We start from the raw sequence: 16,253 nt of genomic DNA on the forward strand, positions 1-16,253 counted from the left end.
AGAGGATTAGGGCAAATATTTGTTTCTTCATTGGTATATATATTACATACACACGTGTGAAAAAGTGTTTGCCCTCTTGAATTGTTTTTTTTTTTTGCATGTTTGTCACACTAAAATGTTTCAGATCATCAAACACATTTAAATATTCATCACCGATAAAGATAAACTTGTTTATCAACAAGATAAACACAAAATGCAGTTTTTAAATTATGTTCTTTTTTATTATTAAAAGGGAAAAGAAAAGCCAAATCTACATGTGAAAAAGTATTTGCCCCCACGACCAAATAACTGGTTGGGCCACTCTTTGCAGCAACAACCGCTATCAAGCGTTTGCGTTAACTTGCAATGAGTCTTTGGGGAAATTTGGGCTCACTCATCTTTGGAGAATTGTTGGAATTCAGCCACAGGTAGACTTGCAGGTGTGTTTTGGATCATTGTCCTGCTGCAGAAGACAAGTTCGCTTCAGCTTGAGAGCAGGATTTTTTTGGTTGACAGTAGAATGCAGAATTCCATTTATCACAGCAAGTCTTCCAGGTCCTGAAGAGGCAAAACAGCCCCAGTCCATCACCATATTTTACTCTTGGTGTTTCTGAACTGCTTTATCTTCACTCGGGTCACGGGCTACTGGAGACTACCCCAGCTGGCAGTAGGCAGGGGACACCCTGGATCGGTTGCCAGCCAATCGCAGGGCACACAGAGACGAACAACCATCGACGTCCACACTCACACCGAGGGACAATTTACAGTGTTCAATCAGCCTGCCATGCGTGTTTTTTGAAACGTGGGAGGAAACTGGAGTACCCGGTTGGTCTTTTTCTGAAATGTGGCGTTACTCTTCCACCATATGTAACGGGACACACACCTTCCGAAAAGTTCAACTTTTGTCTCGTCAGTCCACAGAGTACTTTCCCAAAAGTCTTGGGGATCATCAAGATGTTATTTGCCAAAAGTGAGACAAGCCTTAATGTCATTTTTGCTCATCTTGGAACTCTCATTTTTGCCCAGTCTCTTTCTATTGCTGGAGTCCTGAACACTGATCTTAACTGAGGAAAGTGAGGTCTGCAGTTCTTGGGATGTTGTTGTGGGGTCTTTTGTCACCTCTTGGATGAGTCGTCGCTGCGCTCTTGACGTTTTGGCCTGTCAGTCACTCCTGGGAAGGTTCACCAATGCGCCATGTTTTCGCCATTTGTGGATAATGTGGTTCGTTGGAGTCTCAAAGCTTTAGAAATGGCTTTATCTTTATCACCTTTACCAGACTGATCAATGTAAATTACTTTCGTCCTCATCTGTTCCTGAATTTCAGCATCATGTTTAGCTTTTGAGGATATTTTGGTCAACTTTACTTTGTCAGGCAGATGCCATCCATCCATCCATCATCTACCGCTTATCCGGGGCCGGGTCGCGGGGGCAACAGCTTTAGCAGGGAAGCCCAGACTTCCCTCTCCCTAGCTACTTCTTCCAGCTCTCCCCGGGGGATCCCGAGTCGTTCCCAGGCAAGCTGGGTGACATAGTCTCTCCAGCGTGTCCTGGGTCTTCCTCGGGGTCTCCTCCCGGTGGGACATGACCGGAACACCTCACCGGGGAGGCGCTCAGGAGGCATCCGAATCAGATGCCCAAGCCACCTCATCTGGCTCCTCTCGATGTGGAGGAGAAGCGGCTCGACTCTGAGCCCCTCCCGGATGACTGAGCTTCTCACCTTATCTCTAAGGGAGAGCCCGGACACCCTGCGGAGAAAACTCATTTCAGCCGCTTGTATCCGGGATCTCGTTCTTTCGGTAACGACCCATAGCTCGTGACCATAGGTGAGGGTTGGGACGTAGATCGACCTGTACATTGAGAGCTTCGCCTTTTGGCTCAGCTCCTTCTTCACCACGACAGACCGATACAACGTCCGCATCACAGCAGACGCTGCACCGATCCGCCTGTCGATCTCCCGCTCCCTCCTACCCCCACTCGTGAACAAGACCCCAAGATACTTGAACTCCTCCACTTGGGGTAAGATCTCTCGACCCGGAGGGGGCACTCCACCCTTTTCCGACTGAGGACCATGGTTTCAGATTTGGAGGTGCTGATTTTCATCCCAACCGCTTCACACTCGGCTGCGAAACGCTCCAGTGAGAGTTGGAGAGCCCCATTTGAAGGAGCCAACAGCACCACATCATCTGCAAAAGGCAGGGATGAAATACTGAGGCCCCCAAAACGGACCCCCTCAACGCTTCGGCTGCGCCTAGAAAGGCAGATGCTATTTAAGTGATTTCTTGATTGAGAACAGCTGCGGCAGTAATCAAGCCTGGGTGTGGCTAGAGAAATTGAACACAGGTATGATGAGGCACAGTGAAGTTATGTTTTAACAGGGGGGCGGCAAATACCTTTTCACACAGGGCCATGTAGGTTTTGTCAGGTTCTGCCCGAAGCGATAACGATCGCTCCGTGCAGAACAAGAAAATAAAGAGTTGGATCCCCGGAAAACAGACAACGAAAGAATCTTGTCAAAACAAAGAGTGTCTTTAATGACAAAAACAGAAAGAGCCCGACAGGGAAAAAACGGTAACACAAAACGCTGGTCAAATAAGGACCAGGGAAGAAATAAGGAAAACAACCGAAAACGCTCGCCGAAAAAACAAAGTGTGAGGAACTACTGAATAGGCAATATAGGAGAATACAATTTAGTGACTAATCGCGAATGGCAAGAGTAAAGGCCGCAAGGCAAGAAGGCAACGAGTAATCTATAATCGAGGAATTAGCACGAGAGAACAATGGCACGGCGTGGAATTCTCCGGCAGCGAGATGACTGTCGGAGTCTCTTAATAAAAGAGGGTAATCAGCCCGAAATTACGGACAGGTGCGCAGATGGCGGGGGAGAAAACCCGCCACCTGCTGGCGGACACGCGACGTGACAGGTTTAGATTTTTTTCAGGAAGGGGGCAAACCCCAGCCCCCCTCAGCACCTAACTTATGGACCTCAAACATTCAAGAAATACAAATCACGATCATTCGTAAATAAATAAATGCATACGTAGAAACAAATATACAACCCCCCCCCCCCCCCCAAATCAAAAAATGGGTACAGACAGCCGGAACAAGATGTGTCAATTTTAACGTAACCGTTCATGTCTGAATTTACAAGATTTTAATTTGATCCGTTGCCATATTTTAAAATTGGTGTGTGTGTGAGTGTGTGTGTGTGTGTGTGCGTGTGTGTGTGTGTGTGCGTGTGTGTGTGTGTGTGTGTGTGTGTGTGGTTTTGCACAGATATGTCCAGATAAATAATACCAATAAATCGACAAGATATCAATGAGGGATGTTAAGGGGGTGTCGTGGTTTCCATTTCTGCTTGGGACTCAACCTTAAGGAGAATTACTGATTGGGAAAGAGACCAACACGGAAAAGCAGTTACTCGATTAAAAGTTATTAGGAGTGCAATTGCGTTTGAATATGGTTGTCAGGTTGTAGTTACCAAAAGTCTCCATGGTGTGGCGGTGTTACACAGCAGATTTATTGATAGATAGATAGATAGATAGATAGATAGATAGATAGATAGATAGATAGATAGATAGATAGATAGATAGATAGATAGATAGATAGATAGATAGATAGATAGATAGATAGATATTTGTTTTTTTATTGGCCTTTTTGTCATAACAACCACTACTTTTACAATACAATACAATACAATACATGCTGATTTATATAGCGCTTTCACAACAGCGGCAGCTGTAACAAAGAGCAAAACAGTTAACAAAGTAAAATAATAAACACAACACATAACAAAATATGATATTCATAACGGGGTAGGATAAGTTTTGTTACTTCTTCCTACTCCCTTGAACATAATAGCTGTGTTGAATGAAGATTGATTTCTTTCTTTTTACTTTTTTATCTACCTTATTTTCTGTCAAATTATTACTGTATATATGTTTTATGTTCAATAAACAAACAAACAAAACTGCTTTACCCTCACTAGGGTCGCGGGGGTGCTGGAGCCTATCCCAGCTGTCTTCAGGCAGTAGTAATAATAATAATAATAATAATAATAATAATAATAATAATAATAATAATAATAATAATACGTTTTATTTATAAGCGCCTTTCAAGACACCCAAGGACACTTTACAATAACAAAAACACAAAACAATACGGGTTGAGCAGCGACAGCCAAAACGCGCCAGCGTTCACTCAACCCGAAAGTTAGAAAGAAACCACAAGGGAGGGAGAGGGGGAGAAAAAAAACGCGCTCAAACTACCCTCATTTTGAGGATAATTTGAGTGAGGCAAAAAACTCCTGCACAAGCATATGACAGTTACAACAGGTCACAAGACATAAACAATGAAGACGGTGAAACAAGGGAATGTATGAGGAAGGGGGTGATGGTGGCGGACTAGCTTCCGTGCATACTTTCATTAGGGGAAGGTCGAGATAGCAGATGTTGTTTTGGTAGCAGGCTGCCCAACAATAGAACAGTAGGCGGGAGACACCCTGAACCGGTTGGCAGCCAAAGCAGTGTGTTGAGTTGTTATGAGGGGCAGTAAAAATATTGACCAAAATTTGAGGGGTGTCCTCACTTTTGTGCACCTACAAACTATTTCGAAATAGGGTGATAGTTTCAGTTGAGCAGCAGAATGGGTTGGAGTTCTTTTTTTTTTTCATTCATTTCTGCTGTCTGAATATATCATGTCTTCACCCAGTGACGCGAGTTAAAAATTAAACCTGTAAAATGTCGCTGTCACGAAAAAAAAATTGGTGGGCCGATTTTTTTTTCATCATGTGAATGTGGTTGGTTACGGTGGCGGGAAGGAGGCTTTGGCTCTCACACATGCAGGGGAATACCATACACCGCGGTAGACCGCTTCAGGTGCACTCATATTGGATGCTTGATTTCAGCGGAATGGAATGCTGTTGGACCAGTTGTGAACTTTTGACACCAATTATTTAGCCCGAGAGGACTGTTGGATTCACCTGGCGCTTTAAGAGGGGCGGGGCTGCCACTGACAGGCGACTGTTCGCGCGACGTATAAAAAGCAGAATCGCTTTATGTTGCGTTAGTAAATACACTCGCTTCGTCGTCGGCATGGCCCAATGGTAAGCTACGCTTGTACTTTTGTTTACCAGATATCTAAAGTTAGCTTTAGATTGATCATGATCGGTTGCTTAATTTGTCTGCTTTGCATGATGTCCGTTGTGCTTTGTTTGTAATCACAGTCCGTTACCGCTCGCAATCGGCAATTTAAACAGCGTGGGCTAAAGTGTTGCTAAAACAGTGGTGTCTTTATTTAACTCATTATGCATAGTTTTCATGTTTGTCCAGTCGTAATTTGAACGAACTGCATTGCGTTGCAGCTGGGCTTCATCATACCGGCGCTCCACTTCGTGTTTGGACCGTTGGGACTTGTAGTTCTTTTGTTCGAGTCGACTTGATATGTTTGTGATGTGTGGTTTCTTACGTTTAAAATAATGATGCATAGTTGGATCACGGTTGTATATCATATTGAACAGCTTAGTGGTTCTAAGTTTGAGTACAAGTGGTCGGACTGGAAACGACTGCTTCCTTCGTGGAGTATCGGATCATGTATCACCTTCCAGATAAAAAAAAAAATCCCAAGGTTAAGGCCACACCTTCCCATCATGCCGGAATGATTTCGGCTATGAATTCTGTCTCTGGGAATTTTGCTTGATTAGATTACAGGAAAGGGAAGGTTGAATCTTGCCACTTGTTGGCGATGGTATTTTTTGACGCAGAATCCCTCTTATCCAGGTCCGTTTTAAACACATTTGAAATATCCAGTCAGACTTGAATTAAAGGGAAGAACCAAGTTACTTTTCAGCATTCCGGCGCACGAGTTGTGATTGGTCTATGATATCGGCACATCTATTCAGGAGCCGTGGCGGTTCTAGATCAATTTCACTGAGGGGGGGCCTGGCTGGGGCCAGGGGTTTCAAAGAGGGACACATTCAACCCAGGGCAAAAAAGACACTATGTATGTCCCTCTCTCCTCTCTTATTGATATATATATAATTACACACACTGTACATTTTCTTGCTGCAAACATGATTTAGTTGGAGAGGAGTTTCACTGTAAAACTAATTAACTTCTTGAATTCAACTATGAACAGAAGTGAGTGTGTGCATATACACTTTCTCTGTGGCCTCACTTTGGTGGTGTTCGGCAAATAGGCAAGTTTGTGCTTGTCCAAGGACTGTGCAAGCCGAATTGGTGGGTCTGTCTTTTAAGGAGCCCTACGACGTTTTCCCTCACTCTGCGACTCGACGCGACTGTATACTGGATGGTGTCATTGGATCCAATTTTAATCTGGTTGGATTCCGGGTTTTATCTTATGTCACTGTCTTCAATCTGATTTCACGGCGGACTGAACTGGACTCAACCGCAAATGTGATTTTATCTCATTCCGGGATCGCATTCCATCTCATCCAATGTCATTTTGGATTCAAAATGATTTCATTGGGTTGGGGATTAAAATGAATTTTACTATACATTTAAGCGCAATTAACTGCAGATTTAATTTGCCTCAAATCGAATTTGTTTGTGGATTCAATCGGATTTCACGTGGCCTTCCTTCTGACCTGCTCGCGATGATGTTTTGACAGACGGCAGCAACGTTCGATGTCTCTGGAACACCAGCTGCCTTTTAGAGGCCAACTTCTCTATCGGAGATGACGTGGCTATCTCCTGGTTCCATTTGCCGGAGACCCTGGTTCATTCGTTCTTCTTTGAGGCCGACCAGCTCAAGAAACGGCACAAGCGCTTCAGGGGCCGAACCTCGCTGTTCAAGGAAAATATCGGCAAAGGAAACTCTTCTCTGCTGCTCAAGGACGTGGTTGTTGAAGATGAAGGGAGTTACATGTGCCGTGTGGGAACCTTCATGGGCATCAGTGATTCATTCGTCAACCTCCACATCGAAGGCAAGTCTACAAATTGCTTGCATCTCTGATGTACATCAGGCAAAGACTCTCACCGATTGTCTGTGTAGATTTTCAGTCATCCAAGTTCACTGGTGGTACTCTACCTGGACAATGTTTTCTTGTCATCGGTTTGTAGCTCCGGTCACTCAAATCCATATCCATTGTGACGGACGGCGGCTAATCTGCAGCTCAGACAGAATCTTCCCTTCATTTGCTTTTTCAGGAGGAATTCCTTTTCAGTCGTTTTGTCCTCAGTGCGAATCATTCTTGTTTTCTTCCAGTGGTGAACATTTCCGACGCAGAAACGAGCATTGAGTGTGCGTCCGTGAGTGACCAAACCAGCGTGTTGTGGACGTTCAACCGCAACCACGTCATCGCCAGCAAGCGAGCCGGCCACAAACTCGACATCGCTGAGCATTGGAGGAAGCACGTGAAGGGACTGTCCGAGGCGGGCGGCCTCCACCTGCAGGCGCTGACGGATCAACATAGCGGAACGTATACGTGCACGCTGAGCGACGCCACGCGAACGTGCGTTCACGACGTCTTTCTCAGAGTGATGGGAACCGAAGACGGTGAGTGAGCTTCGACTCAAATGAGAAGACATCACCAGAAAAAACAAACGGACGAACGGCGGACCCTCGCCAATCAGTCAACTGCCATTTGCGAGGATTCGCGTTCGCCCGAATTTAACCAGTTTCATCGTTTGCACCCTTGCTCTGTTTTATTTCAAAGCTACCGTGGAATATGTTTGGACTGTTTTTGATGGCAACCCTCCTTTATTGTGAGGGCTAATCCAGAGATGCATCGAGTATTTCCAAAAAAGAGCTCAGAGGAAAGTAGCCCCCGGTGTTCTTATGAGACGTTGGGAAGCGATGGTGTACGCCACGTTGGAAAATGAAATTGCAATCCGAATGAAGTGTTTGGCGTGTTTGGTATACAGGGATGAGAGTGACTAGTGATTAAAAAAATCTGAAGATCAGATGGGGGGGGGTCTGGGGCAACGCCCCGGATGGGGGCCCAGGGAGCAAAGCCCCCGGAAGCTAATGGGTTTTAGAGATTTTAAAAGGCCATTTTTTTATTAAATACCATTCCCTATTTGCTTCCAAAATTGGCACTTCATACTCGACATACTAAAGATGAAATTCAATGTACATACTACTCGAAACTTTCACAGAAAAAAATTCCAAGATTGTTCACGATTCTTTCAAGTGAAAATATGACTTTGGCCTTTGTGCAATTTTGCTTATGCATTCCTGGTGAGCACCAACATGTAACTTCAAATTTGCTGCTCAAAATCGAAACTAAAAAAGGAAACGCATACCCTGCCATATTTAAGATTTGCTCGTTACTTGTATTTATAAAATGCTGTTGATTCTTACCTCATACAGTGATAGTGAAGTCCCAAACTGTTGACTAGATGAGTTATGAATGCATTTTCCGTATAGAATGACACCGGCACACACTGTACACAGAGCTTTAGCAGCGACATCGAGCTTTTTCACGTAATACGACGCCAGCACAGACAATGGTTCCTCTTTACTGGTTCCTACTGGGGACACCCTCAGCTTTCTATCAAACCAGTTCCATCAGAACTTGTTTTTCAGATCCGCATCTATATGATGCACTTTAGCTTCATCACGAGTCTCGATTATATTCGACATTTTGTTTAATACAGACTACATACACAAGTCATTTCAATACAGTACATCCCTTGTGCAAAACCATTCAGAATTTGCGGAAAGGTGGTTTAGGAAGGCGAACACGGATTGGTTGGGATTCTGCATTTGCCGATATAGCGACCAATCACAACAAGAAAGACATTGGTTTTAGCCCATATACGAAGTAAGGACAAACTAACACTTGGCAAGAAAAAACGGATTCTTGAGAATTTTTGTTATAAACATTGCGAGTCCCGAGTCTGGCAGCCCAGCAATAACCCCGGACCCTAACCCCCCTCCCCCGAAAAATTTCTCAACTGATTTGGAACAATATCAAAAAGGTCCATTTTGACTGGGAAAAAAAGCGTAATTCCGCCAAAGAGCGGAAAAATCTCATCCCTTGGTATATTTGGACTTTCAACTAATTTAGGCACTTATTTGAAACATTTTTAGCAGGGATTGACCATGTAGCCACATATAGTTACTTTGAACTGATTAAAAAAAAAAAATCCTGAATCAGCTTCACATTTCGTGTTTTGGTCAACTTTATTGCTATTGAGAAATGACAACACGCTGTTGAAATGAAGAAATCAACTTGGATCTTGTTGCAGTAGGTGCCGATGTGGTTGGCATGGTGCTCGGTGTGTTCGGAGCGCTCTTATCTGTGGCTGATGTGTGTGTCATCTATTCGTGTGACGAGTACAGAAGTAGGTCCTCCTAACCTTGATTGTGTTTCTGAGACATTGTTTTTCTAACGATTTAAAAGACTTGCTCGATGGGACATTCGCAAGATAAGAGCAACTGATGATGAAAACTTTCCACTTTATGTTTAAGATTTTGCTTGGCTGTCACCATCGGGAAGCAAAAAAGATGACGAATCAAGACGCATCACTGTAAGCCCAAGACCGGGAAGACAAACGAGCGAGGAGGATTTGATTTTGGACCTCAGTCAGGAGAAATCCTGATCCCGGTCACCAGTCACAATCACGGGGCACAGAAAGACAAACACTCGCACGAATGGACAATTTCGGGTCACATTTAAGACTTTTTTTGGGGGATTCACGGGGTGAGACCTGGATTGTCCGTCAGCCACTGATGAAGGGCACTGATAAATAAGCTAGCACTTACACCGGATGGACGATTGAGGCTCGACGCTGAGCTGGAGTATATTATGCTGCCTTCCAACCAAATATGTGAAATTGGAGCTATCCATCCTGCTCTTTTTTAAAACTTTTTTTTTAAGAATGTATGAAGACCGTGTATGTGTGCCTTGCAAGTTTCATATCACTTATGTGCTTGTGTCAAACCATCTGAAAATATCTGATCATTCACTGTACTGCAATAACTTGATTTCTCAAAGGTCAATTTCAAAGATAAGAATAAAGACTTTGATCCTCTCCCCTTTCATCTATAACTGCTTCAGACAACAAAGTGTATGCAGAAAATTGGTGAAGATTGCACGACTGTCTGTGTCCTATGTGTTGTTCTGTTATTTTGACTTCAAAATGGCGCCGCGAGAGTGGCTGCCTTTCCAGCAGCTCCTATATTTTGTTGTTCTACTTCTTCCTTTCATAACTTTGCTGCTGTGAATTGGGAATTTCTCCATTGCGAGACTAATAAAGATGTTCTTTTCTTAAAGACAAATAGCCTCAAGCAGCCTGCATGGAGAATAAAAAAAAAACATTGGCACATTATCTTGGAAACCTTTGTCAACATGGGGCAAATTCCCATTAAACTAAAAATCTGGATTTAAAAGACATGATCATGAGTCATGCTTAAAATAAATTGTGTTCGGGCCCCGGACATCTTGTGGCAACAGGTTCGCAAATGGGGGCCTCAGACACTCCAACACTCGTGCCTAAAACTTAACACCTTCCCAGTCAGCAAAATTGGTCTGGCCCAGCTCTGGGCCACATACATCACTTGCACCCGGCCCACATACCTCAATGAATGACGGTGCACATCTGGCATCCACAATATGGGCCACATAAGGCCTATACCTGAGCCACATTGTATAACCATCTCTGGCCCTACTCCGGCCCTACGCTGGGCCAGAACAGGTTCCTGATATCAGCCTTAATTCAACCTTAACTAAGCCACTTCTTTCATGAGCCATATTTGACCCAAATTTGTTTAAAAAGCCTCAAAAACGACTGTGTTTATTGTCATAATTTGTGAACCTCAGATATAACTGCACATACACTGGAAAACTGCACTTTTCTTATTTTAACAGTGAACACAGAGTCCAAATTGGGATGCAGCTTGCTCTTGAACGGCATTTTTCCATCCATCAAATTGTTGCACTCTCCATGCCCTCTTTTCTTCTCATGCTCTCCTTCCTGTCACCATCCCGATCAGGAGCCAGATGTAGCCATCTTTTGATTGTGACATCGATTTCCTGGTCTGAGGCCCAAGATGTTTCTCATGTTATCTCTGCACTGTGAACATGGCATTACCAATGAATGGTCAGTAAAAATAACCCTTGAAATTTCTTAAACTAAGTATGACACTGTGGGGTGGAATATTTGACACCAAAAGCTAAATGTGAATAATTTAGATTTAAATAGTTTATACTGAATTTGAATTACTTAAATTGAAGTAAAGTGGCTCAGATAATGGATGGATTTGTATATTTTAATCTGAATCGTATTGAATAATTGAATCTGAATTGTACAATTTGAAAAGGATATATTTTTATCTTTGAAACTGTATTTGATCTTTACTGAACATTAAATTCTGTTTATTTTCATACTCAGTCTTACGAATACAAATTGTTGTATTTTCTGTACGGAAGCCAACACGTTCATCCAAACCAAATGGGGAAAAAAAACAAAGCAAAGAACACACAAACATTTTCCTTGCGCAAGAGGTGAAGAAGCACTAAATTATCTCAAATGTTCCAACGGGGGGCACGGCTGTCAACACGCGAGGCTTGATGTCGCGTTAAGATTTCGTGTTTGCGCTTGGGCGCTTTTCTCTCTTTCAAAGCAACACATTCGTCACAACATGGACTGGGCCAAGCGCACACGATTTCATTGCATATACAGCTTAAGGTCTCTGTACTAGTACACGCTTGTCCTGACTAGTAAGTATAATTCTGCATCAACCGTGAATAAGGAAAGGCTACTAGCGCGTGACCGACTAGCTGGGCCATGTAGAGTTTCTAGTGAAGCGCTTGTAAGTGTTAATTGTGAACTAGTCCTACTACAGCTCCCCTGGTTGTTGTTTTTTCCCCCAATGCTCTCAAAATAAACTTGGGCTGTATTTGTGTGCTGAAAATGTAAAATGAAGAGCTGAAACCGCATTGGCAACTTGGAGTCTTTCTCGACTAAGTGACAGCTCTTAACTTGAAAATGTCATGGTTCTGTTTGTGACCAACAGGTTGCACTGTAGGGCTCCGCCTGAAGCTGCACACCTGTTGGTCATTATGTCATTAGTTGCTTAAAAGGACTCCCGGCACAATCACTCAGGGCCATTGTTTGTTTGTTGCTGTCACCATTGTTTGTTCCTGTCATGTTTGATTTCTGTCATGTTTCGGTCATGTTTCTGGTATTTGTTGTGTCCGAAAAACGTGAGGACACGACTTGCTTTTTCAACGGTCTTTTATTCCACTGATGTCACAGGTCTCAGTTGTCACCCAACCCACCAATGCTTTGCGACACTGCCGTAACATCGTGTAGCAGTATGGTAAACGGCCATATGCTACATTTACCCCCTCCCTTGATGGAATCTGGAAAACTTCTCAAATCACAAACAACTAGACAAGGGACAGAACAAAGCCCTTCCTGAGCTGAGCAAACCGGGTAGACTGCCGGTTTACCCGCTTAGCCTTGTGGGTATTCTACCACGCAACAGGCTAAGCACTAGCTAGAACTCAGTCACGTAGTCGTCTAAATAACGAGGTCGGAGGCGGACCCGAGCTGGACGAGGCCCCGGTCCCTCGGGCACAGCTGGTTCCCCATGTTCTTGAAGGCGCCTCACCGGTGTCCCAGGACAAGCAGTAGGAAAATCGTAGTCCCTCTCGGAGAGGTCCAGATCTGCTACAGGTCTTTCATTCAAAGGAGTAGGTGATGCCACTCTCCTGAGGCGGCTGGCATGCCAACGTGACCCGTCGGCCAGACGGAAGGTGGCTGGTCCAAGTTGAGCAGTAATCTGGACAGGCGCTGTCCAGAATGAGTCCAGTTTGTGTGAACGGCCTGGCCGGCGAATGCAGACCCAATCTGACACCGTAAGTGCGGGTTGCTTTGCCCGGTGCTTCTCATCAAATCGCCGCCTCATCCGCTGCTGCTCATTGGCCACCCTGCTGGCTGGAGAGACTGCTGATGCTGGAGTGGCTCTTGTTGGAGGACGGAGGCGATCAAGGGGCAGCTGCAATTCGCGTCCCAGCATAAGGGAAGCTGGGGAGGTGCCAGTCGTGGCATGAGGTGTTGCTCTGTAATGCAACAGAGTGCCCTGTAGTGCGGAAGAGAAAGGAAGGCCATCCGCCAGGTGTGCTCTTAGTCCATTCTTGAGGGTTTGGTTGAATCTCTCTACGCCCCCGTTGGCCTGGGGGTGATACAAGGCGGTCCTGATATGCTTTATCCCCCTCGCTCCCGTGAAAGCTGCGAAGTCGGCTGAGATGAACTGAGGCCCATTATCCGTCGTGATAATGTCAGGCACGCCCCATCGTGCAAAAAGAGAGGATAGGAAGCCCGTGACGACCTCGGTTGTGATAGACCCAGCAGCCAGAACCTCGGGCCATTTTGAGTGGAGGTCGTATGCCACCAGGAGGAAACGCTGGTGATGAGGCACGGCATGGAGTTCACCGCAAATGTCGACTTGGATATGAGTCCACGGGCCGGCCGGCCACGCCACGGGTTGCAGAGGGGGGGGAGGGGTGTGGCCAGTCTTGCCACTTGTGAGGCACGCTGAACAGTCCTTGACCATGGTCTCCACATCGTTGTCAATACCTGATACCACCAGACCAGGCCCCTGCAGCGTTGCTTGACCCTCACGATGCCCAGATGACCCTCGTGAACCATGGTCAGGATGCGAGGCCTCAAGGTGACAGGAACTACAGTGCAGAGCCCCCTAGCCACACAGACATCGTTCCAACAAGAAAGCTCACCCTTCACCCGGTGAAAAGGTGCAAGTTCCTCTGAGATCTTTGCGGGCCAGCCCTCACGGATGAAGGTCCGGAGCTTGGTTAGTGTTGGGTCTACGGCGGACGCTGCCTGAAGGTCTTGCAGTGAGACGGCGGATTGGAGGGGTGTGTGGAGATGGAGGATCAAACCTTGTTCCAAGGTGTCATGGTCTGTGTTCGGTGCGGGACTGGGCGTGGCCCGGGAAAGCAAATCCGCCACCACGTTGTCCCTACCTGGTGTGAACTGGGTGGTGAAATTGTAAGCTTGTAACCTCTCAGTCCACCTATACAACCGCAGCGGCTTGTGCCCTGACCCGGTTGTAGCTAATAAGGCTGTGAGAGCCTTATGGTCGGTGCGGAGTGTAAAGTGTCGGCCATACAGGTACATGTGCCACCTCTCACATGCCCAAACACAAGCCAGGGCCTCCCTCTCCCCAACAGAGTACTTCTGCTCAGCAGAAGTGAGTGACCTTGACGCAAAGGCTACCGGGCGCTCCGTCCCGTGATGGAGCTGAGACAGCACAGCCCCAACCGCAGTGTTGGATGCGTCACAGGTCACGAACGTTGGGCTTTCCAAGTCAAAATGGGCGAGTACTGGTGGGGAGGTGAGCTGTGCCTTGAGCCGGCGAACGGCTGCTGAGCATACCGGCGTCCACGACCACAAGGCGTCCTGCTTTAGGAGGGCACGCAGTGGCGCCGTCGTATCAGAGTAGTTGGGGAGAAAGCGCAAGTAAAAAGCCGTCATGCCCAGAAAGGTAGACAGTTCTGCGGGGCACGAGGGCTCTGGTAGGCGCAATACTGCATCGACGTTGGAGTGTAGTGGACTCAGGCCATCAGCAGTCAGGCGAAATCCCACAAACTCAATAGCCGATGCCGAAAAGATGCATTTCTCCCCATTCAGGGTGAGGTTGTGGCTCGCCAGCACATCGAGCACCTTGGAGAGGCGGTCATCATGCAGGTCACACGTCGCACCGTGTACTACAATGTCATCCAGGTAAACAACCACCCCCGGGATGCTTGCGAAGATGGTGGCCATGATCTTTTGAAAACAGCTGGGGGCAGAGCTGAGGCCGAAGGGCATGCGGGTGTAGCGGAAAACTCCCATGTGGGTCACAAAGGCTGTAAGGTTACGACTGTCAGGGTGCAGGGGAACCTGTAGATAGCCTTGGCGCAGGTCCAGTTTTGTGAACACCGTAGACCCATAGAACTTGGCAGCCAACTCCTCCGCTGTGGGCAGTGGGTATTTGTCAGGAATCACTGCCTTGTTAGCCATTCTGAGGTCAACGCAGGGTCGCAGACCACCCGTCTTTTTCTTTGCTGCCACCAGGTTGGAGATCCAAGGGGACGCGTCAATCCGCTCAATGATGCCAGCATCAAGGAGTTTCTGTAGCTCGGCCGAGATGTCATCACGCAGGGCGAGGGGCAGTCGGCGAAGAGGCTGGATCACGGGGGGCACAGTAGGATCAATGAGTGGCTGATGGTTGAAGGCAGTGAGACAGCCCAAACCTGTAAAGAGCGATGGCCAACGGTGCTGCCAGGATGTAGTCACCGTCAGAATTGCGGCGCCTACGTTGTCCGTGATGGAAAATCCGAGTGCGCAAAACAAGTCGAAGCCCAAGAGGTTGGCGCCATGACGGGAGACTTGGAAGGTGAATGCAGGGAGAGTTTTACAGCCATAGCGCACGGTGAAAGTGGCGGTGCCCACCATGCCAATTTTAACGTGGCCATAGCCAAACAAGTCTTCGGCGTTGGCCTTAATCGAGAGCCGGGGAAATAGGCGTCTAACTGTGGACACGTTCAACAGAGACCTGGAGGCTGCAGTGTCAAGTAGAAGTGGCAAACTCACGCCGTCCAGTTGCACTGTGCACCACTTGAATGGCTTGGCACCGGAGCCCACGGAGTGAATGGTGGTCAGGCCTGACCGGACAGGTGAGCGGGATGAGGGGTTTGTCGGTGTGGGGGCAGAGCGGCACATCCTGGAGAAGTGGTTCATCTTCCCGCAGCGCTGGCATCTTTGTCCGGTGGCCTTGCAAGATGGCGCACGCGTGGGGTGTGAGGCCGAGCCACAGTTGGCACAAGGTCTGCGTGTGGCGGCCCCTTGACGTCCGGCCACATTTACCTCGGCACCGTCGTAGGTGGAGGCGGAGTCTGAGGGCTGAGCGGTCGGAGCGACAATCTGAGCCAGAGCAGGAGAGCGTGAAGCGGTGGGTGTGTCTGGATTCGCGAGCCGTGCTGCCAAGTGTGCTGCATTCTCGAGTTGGAACGCCATTTCCACAGCCTTCGACAGCGGGAGGTCGTCCGGCGACAGTAACAGTTTCTCCCGGAGCTTGGGATCAATCGTGTGCTCCGCTAATTGGTCCCGAATCATCTCCTCCTCCAAGCGGCCGAATTTGCAGAGGCCCGCTAAGCACCGCAAATCGGCAATGTAGTGGTGCACCGGCTCGCCCGTGTGTTGCCGTCGTTGGCGAAAGGTAATGCGCCGTACTATCACACTCTGCGGAGCAGCGAAATGTCCCGCCAATAAAGAGACACAATCTGCATAAGTCCGTGCGGG

General features: G+C 47.0%; 1 protein-coding gene across 1 annotated transcript in view; it reads right to left on the bottom strand.

The window, feature by feature from the left end:
- Nucleotides 1-16,253, bottom strand: part of asns (asparagine synthetase) — a 116,356-nt gene that overhangs the window by 56,772 nt on the left and 43,331 nt on the right. The window lies entirely within an intron of this gene.

This window comes from Hippocampus zosterae, chromosome 7, assembly GCF_025434085.1.
Source record: "Hippocampus zosterae strain Florida chromosome 7, ASM2543408v3, whole genome shotgun sequence".
NCBI lineage: Eukaryota > Metazoa > Chordata > Actinopteri > Syngnathiformes > Syngnathidae > Hippocampus > Hippocampus zosterae.